The following is a 13,269-nucleotide window of genomic DNA, read 5'->3' as shown; positions in this document are numbered from 1 at the left end:
TAATGGTTATCAATGCTTGCTTTCCTGGTCTGCCCAGAAATTTAGCCCTTCAGCTATATCGGGGCCTTAATGAATCACTGTGTCTTTAAATTTCCACCCCTTTATGGGGAGGCTTGAAACAATGACTCCCCCCATCTTTATCTGGAGTAGGTTGAAACATCAGCTTAAAGCCAGGACCCAGTGTTTCCAATTCACTGATGAAAAAACATGATCTATGTTCAGCCATGCTGCCCAGTTCTTGGGAAAGAGGATTTTTAATATTCCTTTCTGCCATCAGCAAGCTAGCCAGGGACTGGATTCTAAGACAGTTCATTGTAAGAGCAGGTGATAGGTGCTGGCTCTGCCACATGGAGAGAGCTACTCAGTGATCTTCACTGTACTTTATCAGCCTTCATTCTTCCCTGGATGTTGTACAGTGTTTGACCCTCAGCTTTTAAAAATAGTTGTTTCAGATAGTTCCTGCCTGTTTAATACCTATTTTGATGGAAAAACTGAGTCCTGGAGAGTCTTATTCTGCTATCTTCCTCAGAAGTCTCAGCCTAGGCAATCTATTTCTATTGTCTTTATGTTGTGGGGCACACCAGAAGAGAGACCACACAAGTCAAAGCAATTTGCAAGCCAATTAGGAGTCTTTATTAGCCGGCTGGTGACTGCCTCAGAAACTCAAGAAAGAGGAATCAGAGAGCAGTCCCGAGGAGTTCTCAAGGGGGGCTTATAAAGGTAAAAACCACAAGCATATCCACAGAAGCAGGAAAAAGGACATTATCTTTCTGAGCCACATCTTGGTTTGCAGCTGTAAGCAAGCAATTTTATCTACAGAAGCAGAGAAATGCCATTTGCTCTTGCACAATACATCCCATCCTTTTACTTTCTTAACAATGATTATTGTTCAATTTTTAACTCCTGGGAACTTCCTGCCCTGGATCTTGTGACTCTGGATACCTTCTTCTTGCTAGGGCCTGATTTATTGCCTGATTTATTGCTCCTGACCCTCCACACTAGCCACAGTATTAAGTACCTAGATAAAAATCTTACAAAAGACATCCAAGACCTTTTTGGAAAGTATTAAAAGAACTATCAAAAGACATAAAAGAAAACCTTAATAAGAGGAGAGATAGGGCTTTTTCTCATAGAGGAAGAGTCAGTAACTTAAAGATGTCTACTCTCCCAAAAATTAATCTGTAAATTCAATGCAGTTCCAAACAAATTTCCAGCAGGATTTCTCATGACAATTGACAAGCTGATTTTAAAGCGCATATAAAAATGAAAAGACTGAGAATATTGACAACAATTAAGAGGAAGCAAGAACTTGTCTTACAGATATCAAGGCTTCTTAGAGTATTATAGCAATTAAAAGAGTATAGAATTTATGCAGAGAGAGAGGCAACAAGATCAACAGGAGGAAAAAGAGATCCAGACTCAAATCCAAGTATATGACAGGACTAGCATTACAACCAGGGGAAAAATGGTGGGTTATTCAATAAATGATGTAAGAAGTATAACCTATTCATAGTGAAATAAATACCATTAGAACCCTACATTGCATGACATACAGAAAAAAATCCAGATTTATTTAATAACTAAACAAAACTTTTAAATTTTAAAAGAAAATTTAGACTTAGACCCTTATGATATCAGGGCATGAAAGGATTTTTTCTATAAGATGAATATAAGAATAAGTGTTAAATGATTGAAAAATTTTACCACATCTGGAAAAAAAAAGCTTTCTGGCTTCTGTCTGATTATAAACAATAATAATAATTCTAACTGTAGGATACTTATTTTTAGCAAGTAAATCGTAAGGGAAAAAAATCAACAACAGAATGTTCAGTATAAAAGGTAAATCAACAATGGGTGAATGAGAACTACACGTATCATCAGGGATAGCGCTGAAAAAAAAATGTGAAATGAAAGAAAGGCAAATACAGAAAGTTATATACAATGTGATGTCATTTGTGTGATGTTTAAAACATACAAACTATTAACATACAAACATATATATATATATATATTTTGCATGGGCAGGTACCAGGAATCTAACCCGGGTCTCCGGCATTTACAACATTTTTTTTTGCATGGGCAGATAACGGGAATCGTACACAGTTTCCGGCATGGCAGGGGAGAGCTCTGCCACTGCGTCACCATTGCCCGCCCTTACCATATATTTTTAGGGATACATTCTTAAAAGTAGAAGTAGAAGAACATGAATGTGATGGATGTCACATTCAACTTTAGGATAGTGCTTGCCTCCGAGGCTCAAAATAAATGGAATTAGGAACAAAGGGAATTTTCCCTGTATCTACAATGTTTATTTTTTAGAAAACAAACTCTGAAGCAAAAGTAAATCACTCATCCATAGGCTAGGATATTATGCAAATGTTAAAATTAATGAGATCGATTTATGTTTTTAGATACAGAAACATGTCCAAGACATATAAAATGAAAAGTTCTATAAAATTAGTTTGTATTGCATGATTAACTTTCATATAAATATAAAATATATCTAAGTATATATAAATGCTGGTAGAAGCAAAAAACATTTCTTGAAGTACCCACTATTATTTACAGTAGTTGCTTATGGGGAGACGGATAGTTTGGTGTGCAAGGGGCACTTAGGTAGTATTGTTTTAAATTTTCACCAATTGAAAATTTTGTATTGCTCATTAAACTTAGTTTTTGAAAATTTTAGAACTCTGAACGCCTTGATTTGGACATTTTCACGGCATTGGAACTGTAAACTTGTAAGTTAATAAATTCACATTGTTAAAAGCCAGTCCATTTCTGGTATATTGCATTTCAGTAATTTTAGCAAACTAAAACAGAATCCAAATGCCTTAGGATGGTGTGCAGGGCCCGACATCATCTGGCGCCTACCTATTTCTCTAGCCTCCTCTCCTGCCACTCTTTAGTGGCACATGCTGTTCCCTCTGACTTAAACTCTTTCTAGTTCCTTGTTGGTTTGAAAAACTATTTATCCTTCAAAACCCCAAAATAGATGACAGGCTTTCACTGTTACTCCCGTCCCTGTAAAACTGATCCTCAAACTCCCTTCTCTGTGCTACATTTATACCATATAGAGACTCCTATCGTTGCATTCATCACGTTGAAATTCAACTGATTTGTTTGCATTGTCTGTCTCCTCTAGGAGACATTAAGCTCCTAAATTTCACAGAGTCAACTTTCTAGCCTTTGTTCATCTTTATATCCCAAGTATTTAGAGTACTTCCTGACACAGATAAGAAGCCCAATATTGTTTGTGAACCTCATAGATGAATACTGCCTGAATCTGATGATGACCGGGGTAATAGATTGTCGCATCCCAGCAGTACTCTGTCTAATAAGATGCTCACACAGCCATCAGACAAATAGGGGAGAGGCTTCACTAAGTGCTACAGACAGAGGTTCCACTACCCCCAATCATCTACTCCCTGAACAGCCTGGAAAACAATGAAAGCGCATAAAACTAGCCCTGAGGAAACTTACTCAGGAGGTCAGATGCAATCTGTCCACCCAGGAAGGAAAAATAACAAGGTTTGAAAATCTGCCTCTGACAGCTTGTGTAAAAGAACTCTTAATTGATTATAAAAAACAAACAGTAACAGTTTTGCTTTTAATTAGAATGTGGAACTCACTTAAGGTTAACTGAAGGCTTTGGGGAAAGGGGATTTGGATGTTTTCAAGATATATTTAAAGATGTAAAAAAATAAGTTTTATTTCCAGTTTTAGGAATCCGGGTCTCTTTGTACTCAAAGACAAAACCATCTTCAACTTCTGTGATCAGCAATGCCATTGGCACGTTCCTCAAATATACGATCAACGTGGAGCATAGAGCTTTCCAGTTGATAAAGGGGTTTCCCACACATCATCTCATTTAAGTCTCAAAGCAACCCTGTTGGTTTGGCAATTACTGACCCTATTTAAAATAGAAAAACCAGGGACTCAGTGAGATCACATGAATCACACCAGATTGCTCATGCAGTGGAAGATCCAGGTCTAGAACTTAGATTTTCCCTCTAGAACCTAGATTTTCTGTCACAAGTTTCAGTACTTTTCACAGTGTATACTCCCAAAGCTATTGCTTGGTGCTTTCATCAGCTTCTGGAGGTCAGCCTGGATGGATCATGGCTCTGACCCATGTAACATGTCAGATACTCCACTATGCAATTTTACACCATTAGTCAGTAGCCACTGAATGGAACTTCAGAGAACATGTCATAAGAATCCACCATTGATTTCTAAATTAAAAAACCAAGCTCTCCTGGGAACCATACTTGGAGATAATTGGTCTTCTTGTTTGAACTGTATCTATTGGTCCCTGGTTGCAGAAGGTTGCAGGAATGCTTAAAAGATAGATGCACTGGCAAGCATTATACCTTTTCTGAGCACAAAGGAGGACACTGATCGCAGATGGGGTGGGGTGATAAAAGTTTTGTGGCCACAACCACCTGAAATTTAAAAGTATCTTCAGGTGACATACTCCTAATACTTCCTTGTGGAAGCCTTGTGAGCTCTAAGGAATCAAGGAGAAAAGTATGATCATGTAGGTGTAAAAGGAAAGGCTGGAAATCTGTAGTTCTTAAGATCCTGTCAGGTCTTTTTAAAGGGCATGTAATAATGTGTCTGCTATGCTGTGGCTGGGTTCAAACAACCCAGTAGTGGTATAGCAAGCCAGCTCCCTGTTTTAGTAACCCACCTTGTTTCTGCTATGTTTTTTGGGCTCCACATATCTAGATGGAACAAGAAGACAGGTTCCAAAGGAGCAAGGCGAACATCTTTGCCATGGGCTCATCATAGCCATCTAGGGATGGATTAAGTCTCCACACTCAAGTAGAAGGAAAAAAGATGAAGTAATTATCTTAATAATCACTACCCACACCCGTTTTTACTATCTCCCCCCCTTCTAAAGGATGACTTTTCTTTCATGCCTGAAAATATTACCTTCACTTGTGTATTTCCCCATCCTGTCACCTCCAACTTTCTCCAAGAACCTCCCTGCACAATCACTCATCTCTTTGCATATCTTTTACATTTCCTTTTTTCTAGATTTAGCCTCTATGTCCAGAAACTTCGTTAAGTTCCTCATTTAGTAAAAGCAAAAACAAGAGTCAAAATGCCACCCTTCAGTCCTCTCTTCTTTGTCTAGCTCTTTGGCTCTCTCTCTCTCTTCTTTACTACACCAACATTCTTCTTAAAATAACAAACCACATTTGTCAGTTTTGCTTTCACCTCCACATCCCAAAGCAATTTGGATTATTGGTTCAGTACTCCAATATCCAAGCACTTTCTTTACTTCAATTCTGATGGCCCCTTTCCTCCACTGGACACTGTGGCATCATTCTCTTTGGTTTCTCCCACTTTTCTGACCCATTTTTTGAAATCATTTTCTTGTCCTTCTTTTCCAACAATGTCAGTGCTCCCCCATCTCTGTGCTTTCTTCAGCCCCCTACTCATTTTGCTCAACAGTCCTTCCCAAATCAATAAATCATGATCTTTAGGCTCCTGGATTTTTGTTCATGTTATTCTCTCTGCCCGAATGCCTTCACTCTCTCCAGCTAAGAAAGTGTTGCTTTTGTTGGACATCCAGCAAAGTTATGAAATGAATTTTACTTCAGCCTGTCCTCCAAACACCGTTTCCTTAAAGCAGCTTTTGGTTGCTGCATCTCCTTCATGGCAATCTACCTCAATTTCTTACATTTGTTTAGCTCAGATGTTGACAATCTCCATATGACACTTATTATCCAGTTATCTGGTAACAATTCCTGGCTCATAATATAATTAGCATCTTGTAAATTCAAATTTACATCAGCATGCATAATATTAGTTTTTTATCTCAAGGAGAAAAAGTTATAATTGAAATGCAAGTGCAATGTGGTGGTACAGTAATCATCATTCTTAGTTTTATCATCTGTAAATCAGATTAGAAAAATCAAATACCTACTTGCAAAAATCTATTCCCGAGATAGTTGAGTGGATTAAAAATAATAATGAATCTGAAAGTTCTTTGAAATGTAATTATTAAATGGAAGATAAGACTTCTTTCAGTCATTTACATATTAGGTATTCATATCCTTGTTTAGGGCACTGAAGAGAGATGAAAAGAGAAAAAAAAATAAGAGCATGTTATAATCAAAGGAGCAAGAACTAGAAAATGAGACCTGGATGTCAGTCCCTGCTCTGTTACCAACTGGATCCACGATCTTAAGAAAGATATTTTACATGTCTGGATTCCCTTTTTCAGCTATAAAATTTAAGGGTTGAGTCATATTATATTTTCAAAGTCTTTTCCAGCTTTAACATCCTATGATTTGATAATCAGTGGAAAGAAGTGGGAGAGAACTAACATTCATAAAGTCCCCTGCTTTTATTTTTGGTGCAGGTATCTCCAATACCTTCGTCTCTCTTTTTTTCCATTGTTTTCATTTGGCAAAATCCCAACATTGATTAAAACAAACTATCTTCTTCCTCTACCTTGGCAGTTAAACAACCCCAAAGAATATCATACAAGAAAGCAGTCTGGTTTCACCTTCTTAAATTCTTGAGCTCAAAGATCAAATTGCCACTCAACACTGCATGTAAAACATATTATTTGTTCTAATAGAATAGTTTTCTTACTTTGATATATGTCTAGGTTACAGTTTTTACTCTTCCCTGAAATTTCCCACATATCCTCGCCTCCTCTCACATTTACTTGATGGGGAAACAGAAAGCTTGTAGAAAGAAATTTCATCTTCCTAAGACTAAATGTAGCAACTTAAACACAATTGCATCTCTTTTCTCTAGCCTTCGTCCTATTAAAAACATGAAGTGTTCCTGCCCTTAATGAAGATTGACTCTAGGGTTCAACAGAGCGTAAGTTGTGCTCTGTATTCTATCACTCACTTTCTAAAGATTTCACTGCCAAAATTAGCTACTTTTTACTTATGCATCATCAAAATCCCCTTTATGTTGGATGATTCTCATCAGTATACAAAAGGTAGGGTCAATTCCTTCCATGATTCCCTCCTTCATATCTATATAGTTACAACCCAAATTCTATGGTCTCTTTCAGTTTCCACCTCTCCAATGAAGCTCTTATGCATGTTACTAAATATTTTTCATCTTAACATTGCAATAGCATTTCAGACATGCTTAACATTGCAATGGCATTCCACAAAATTCTGGAAACATTGCTTTTGTTATCCTATTTCCTCTTGGTTTTCCTCCTACCTCACTGACTCCTCTTTTTCAGTCTCCTTTTCTGGCTTCTCCCCATCTGCCAGACCTAAGAGACAAAGGATCTTAGAGCACACGGTAGAGCACTCTTCTATACACAGAATTTCTCTTTCGATCTCTTATCTATTCCCATGAGTTTGAATGGGATCTATAATTTGGAGGATTCCTAAATTTGTATTCCCAATCCAGCATTCTCTTCTGGATTGTATATTCTCACGTCCAGCTGTCTCTTTGACCATTCCAGTCAGAATTCTCACAAACATTTCGAATTTCATACCTCCAAATGTAACTTTTTATATTTATCCTAAACTTTTCCTCCACATAATCATCATTTCAGTAAACGACACCCAGTTACTCAAACCAGGAGTCATCTTTGATAGTTCATTTTTCCTCACTCCTCATATCTAATATGTCAGTAAGTCCTAGCATTTCTATCTCTAAAACATTTCTAGAATCTGTCTTCTTCTCTTCATCCTTTTTGCAAGTACCTTATTCAAGTTTACTATTATCTACCTGTTGGTTCACTGCAATAGTCTCTTAATTGTCTCATTCATTCAAAAGGGCCTCCCTCTAATTCATTTATTGAACATTCACAAAGGTTGTTTTAAGTCGTACATCTGATCATATTGCTGCTAGCAGCTTCCAATGGATTCCATTGCAGTTAAAATCTAAATTCCATAGCACAACCTATAAGGATCTGAATGATTTTATCCTTTCCTATTTTTGCTATTGCTTTATTTCTCTCTCTGTCTCTGCCTCTCTCTTCATGATAAACTGGTCTTCTTTCAATTTTCTTAACACTCTAAATCTTTCCTTCCTTAAGGCCTTCTCCCTCTGCCTAGAATGCTAGCCCTCAGCACCCCCTCCCCGGCTAAATCTCGCCTATCTCCCATTTTTTCATATCTCAACTTTTTAGACTTTCCTTAACCATCCCAACCAAAATAGCACCCATCCACCCAAACCCACGCACATATAGCATACATCCTATTTAGGGTCCTTGTTTGTTACATTCAGAGTACTTATCAAAATTCAAAATTCAAAATTATTTTATAGGTTGCTTTGCTTGTTTTTAGTCCTTATCCTCCACTAAAAGGTTAACTCCATGAAATGTATAGAATATTCATGACTTGCTAAAAAATTCTTGACCTCTCCACTGTTTTATCCTGAGCACCTGTCAAAAAGTTTAGTACATAGTAGGCACACAATAAATATGTGTTGAATAGATAAGTGAATATATTAAGTACTTAATATGTACCAGGAATTATACGATGCATGTACACAGAATTAATATGCCATTCTGAAGATCAGAAAATTGATTCTTAGAGAACTGATGCGACTTGCAGGTAACAAAGCCAGTAAGGAGCAGAGCTGGGAATTGAATTTAGGTTTGTCTCTTTTCACCACATCATGTCATCTCCCCACCATCCTATTTCACCATCACTCTATTGTGCCTCCACTACTAATGTTTAGAGAATTTGCAATGAAATAAGTTTAAAGGATTAGACATTGTTTGACATGATGGAATATAACACATATAATATAGCTCATTTTGGAATTTCTAAAACAGGGAACAGATCTGATCATTTGGATTTTAACTACTGATGACAACACCACTTAGAGCATAGAAACAACCAGAGTAAGATGTCCAAGGATAGAACACTTCGCCCCTATTTTTCAAAGTAAAAATCTTTTTAAAATGGGCATGCATAATATATGCGATGTGGTAATTGAAGCCATGGATCAATCATCTAAAGGCTCCTGTGGAGCTGCAGTCAAATTCATTAGCTAAGATTAAAAATCTCAAAATTCCAGAATAAAGCAAATTATGTAAACAAGACTGTTGGTATACATGATGCCTCTAAGCAGTTTGATTTTTCCTAAAAATAGCATTTGATCAATGGTCATTCTTCTATTTCTTTAGATCCAAATCATGGTCAGCAGTGAAGAAGAAAATATGACTCAAATTTCAGAATTTATCCTTTTGGGTTTTGGGGAACTCCATGGCCTTCAGTTTCTTCTTTTCGGTATCTTTCTGGCCATCTACGTGGCAACTCTTACGGGGAACATTGTGGTCCTAACTGTGGTGTCAGCTGATTGCTCCCTTCACATGCCTATGTATTTCTTTCTTGGACACTTCTCCTTCCTAGAGATTGGCTACACTACTACCATTGAGCCCATGATGCTGAGGACATTGCTTTCAGCTCACGAGCTTATTTCTCTCCAAGCTTGTGATTGCCAGTTTTATTTTTTTGCTGCCCTGGTTGCAGCAGAATGCTTCTTCCTGGCTGTAATGTCTTATGATCATTACATAGCCATCTGTAACCCATTGCATTACACCAGCATCATGGACCGCTGGGGGTGCTTACAGCTTGCTGGTGCCTCTTGGGTGGCTGGGTTTCTGGCACCCATCCTTCTCATAGTCCTCATTTTTCAGTTAACATTCTGTGCTGCCAATGAGATTGACCATTTCTTCTGTGATTTGAAGCCCATCATGAAGCTGGCCTGCACTGATACCCAAATAGCTGAGAAGACCTCTTTTATATGTACTTCTTTGTTTGCTCTGGGCCCCTTCCTGCTGACCTTGGCTTCTTATATTCATATTATCTCTACCATTCTGAGGATTCCTTCTACCATGGGGATGAAGCGAGCCTTCTCCACATGTACCTCCCACCTGACAGTTGTCACCCTATATTATGGGACACTGGGTATTGTATATGGCTTCCCATCAGAGCCTCAGTATGAAGAATATTGAAGTTGCTTTCCCTTCTGTATACGGTGCTCACCCCTGCCCTCAACCCTATCATTTACACCCTAAGGAACAAGGATGTGAAGGCAGCTCTGAGAAAATTGGTGCAATAAGGGATGTAGACATGTTCAAAAAGAAGTTTGAATTTCCCATTAGCTCTTGGTACTTTTAGAAACTCCAACAGCATGTAAATCTTTCTATAGTGTCAAGAATGGTTACCATGAAATTGATGAATTTTCCTTTGTTCTCTCAACTTTCACCACATTAATGAACAGAAAGTGTGTTAAGAATGATAGCTTTCTTTTTTTCAACATTTTCTAGGTGCCAGGCACTGTTCTAAGCCATAAGCATGCATTATTGTGCTAAATCTCCACAGCAACACTGTGAAGTTGCTCCTGGCATTTTACATATAACACAACTGAAGTCTAGAGATTAATTAATTTGTTCAAGATAATCCAGATAGAAATCAGAATTTGATTTTTAATTCATTTGCCTATTATCAAACCCATGCTCTTTCCACTAATTGAGGGGAACGATAAATCTTAGAGGACCCAAAACGGTTGTATTGGACCAGGGATAGCATTATTGGGAATATGGTTTAGATGCAAAGTGAGAAGAAGGAGAAAAGCTTATTTGTTTGCTTATTTATTTATTTATTTATTTATACTAAATCTAATTTAATCCCTATCAAGTTTCTAAAATTATTGCATATCTTTTGGAAGTTGGTTCAATTGCTGTTTTTAAAATAAATCTTAATTCATGTAGAAACCAATATAAGCGTCACAAACTTTGGAATATAGTATTTGATGTTGGTTGGAGGGTGGAGGTGGGAGTTGAGACTTCCATCCACGTTCTATGATGGAGATGTATAATGCAATTTAAAACCCAGCCGCTCTCTTTTCCTCACCCAATATGTTGATAAAAAATGTGTGAGTTGATATATGAAAGATGTTGTGGTATTAATATTTGTCTTAGTTCTTCATTTCAAGATTGTTTTTAAGAGCAAAAGATTAAAAGCAATTTAAGTGCTCATCAGAAGAGGATTGGCTCAAGAAATTAAAGCATATCCATGGAATGGAATATAATGTATCCATAAACAAACATACAAAAACAACAAAAAAGAATGAGGCAGCTATGCATATGCTGGTATGGAAAAATCTCCATCATGTATTATTAAGTGCAAAAAGCAAGATGTAGCACAGAATATACTGTATGATACTATTTGTGTCAAAAAGGAAAATAAAGAACATCTATACTATCTTATTTTATTGTAGATACATAAACTATTCTAGAAAGATACCTATGAATCTGGTGATATCAGTTGCCTCTGAATAGAGAAACTAAATGGGAGAGAATTTGTGTGAATCATATACATAAATAACCTACTTAAAAGTTTAACAAACCATTATAAATTATACAAAAGTTAGGATTGCTAAGCACCCCCATTTCATATACCAGCATGGAATCACTTCTAGATATTTAGGAGGCTTCTTTTCTCTCACAGGCAGGTTATAAGCCCGCTGATGGCAAAGACCTTGCCATTTTCTTATTTCTCATTGAGCCCTAAATGCCAAAAAACAATTTTTCCTAGCATAGATGTTTGACTTAACACTTGTTATTATCATGGAAGCTAGGAGAGCTCAAGATCCACTGAACATAACGTGCCCAACAACTTGATATGTTCTGTTTCTAGAACGGGAAATTCAAGGGGGAAATGTATGGGAGTTGTATTTCTCGTGTTCCTCTTTGGCCACCGTAACAGTGCTGCCGCAAAGGCTAGCAAGTGTCTGGGCATGAAATGAAAATGATTCCCTAGGCTCTTCCTCACAATCTCACCAGAGTGATTTTCCTATAATGCAGATCTGGCTACCTCTCTCCTATGTTTAGTCACTCTCTGTCACAAGTACTTCTAGTTAGGAACAGAATAAAGGTCTCATATTCTCTTGTGACTCCATGACTTTTTATGCAGTTTCCATTTTTGCCTTGGCCTCACTACCTCTCCTGAGTTACCTCATTTCCATCTTTCTAAAGCCCAACTCAAGGATCAAATATCAAATATCACAAGCTCTTTGACAACTTTCCTGATCCACTGCTCTAAAGTTATGTCTTCTTTTTTTCATGTCACTGAAGCACATTGCATATATTTTTCTTTTAGCATTGATTACATTGTACAATAATTGTCTGCAGATGGGTCTATCTTTCCACATAATAATGAGACCTATTTTTATAGTTTAATGTATTTTAATAGCAAACTTAAAAGAACAACACAGAAGACAGACAACACTAAAAAACATGTACTTGCATTTAGGACAACTTAGAAAAGTGTAGTGAATGGATAGATTCTACTGGATGATAAAAATGCTACAAACACCATTTAATTGCCATCAATAAGAAATTTACTCATTTAAAATAAATTCAAATGCTGGCATTATCCAGAAAAATTAACGGGTTTATTTATAATTGTCATAAATTTGAACTGTTGAAATGTTCACTGAAACATTTTGACTTTATGTCCCTGAATTTATATTAAAAGTTCACACACAAATGAAAATAGAAAAACTGCCAATACCTGATTTCTGTCCCCTATTTTTTCATTCACAATCATATACTTAGGTACCTTTACACCCTGGGTGTGTGTGTGGGGAAGCTAATGTTCAGAGCTACCAGTAATAGGAAGAGAAAAAAAATTTTTTTTTTTTTGAGAATGAAATGTTTCTCATCAAAGTGGATTTTTCGGGAATAGGAACCTGGGTCTCTGGCACAGCAGGCAAGAATTCTGCCACTGACCCATCGTTGCAACACCCTTACAGTGGATTCTTGAGCATGATCTCCACGTATGCAGTGTGCTAGCTGAATGTTCTTTGACGTAATTGTTGCATGTGCAGCCTCACTTGCCTCTTACAAAGCACCAATAGCCGCACAGATCTGTTTTGAAGTCCTGAGCAATTTCTTGCATCAGACGTTGGAAGGGAAGTTTGTGAATCAGAAGTTCAGTGAACATCTGATGATGTCTAATTTCACGGAATGTGATGGTACCTGGCCTGCAATGAGGTTTATTCACCCCTCCAGTAGAGGGCACACTCTTTCAAGAAGCTTTTGTAATCAGTCGCTTCCTGGGTGTTCTACCACCAGTTGCTTTGCAGGCATCTGTTTACTTTGTACGAGCCATAGTATAGAGACCTCCCTACTTAGCCAGCTTCTTTTTCGGCTGGAGCTTGGCGAGCTAGAGGCCGCGCTGGTGTTGGAGAGGGATGGCTGCGCGGTAGCGGTGGCTGCAAACACAATTGAAAGTTGTTCTTTAAGGACAAATA

General features: G+C 37.4%; 1 pseudogene; it reads left to right on the top strand.

The window, feature by feature from the left end:
- The first annotated feature begins 9,166 nt into the window (after positions 1–9,166).
- LOC143671919 (olfactory receptor 11L1-like) lies at positions 9,167–10,071 on the top strand (annotated as a pseudogene).
- Positions 10,072–13,269: the final 3,198 nt, after the last annotated feature.

This window comes from Tamandua tetradactyla, chromosome X (genome assembly GCF_023851605.1).
Source record: "Tamandua tetradactyla isolate mTamTet1 chromosome X, mTamTet1.pri, whole genome shotgun sequence".
Lineage (NCBI taxonomy): Eukaryota > Metazoa > Chordata > Mammalia > Pilosa > Myrmecophagidae > Tamandua > Tamandua tetradactyla.
This window is presented reverse-complemented; position numbering and strand designations above follow the sequence as displayed.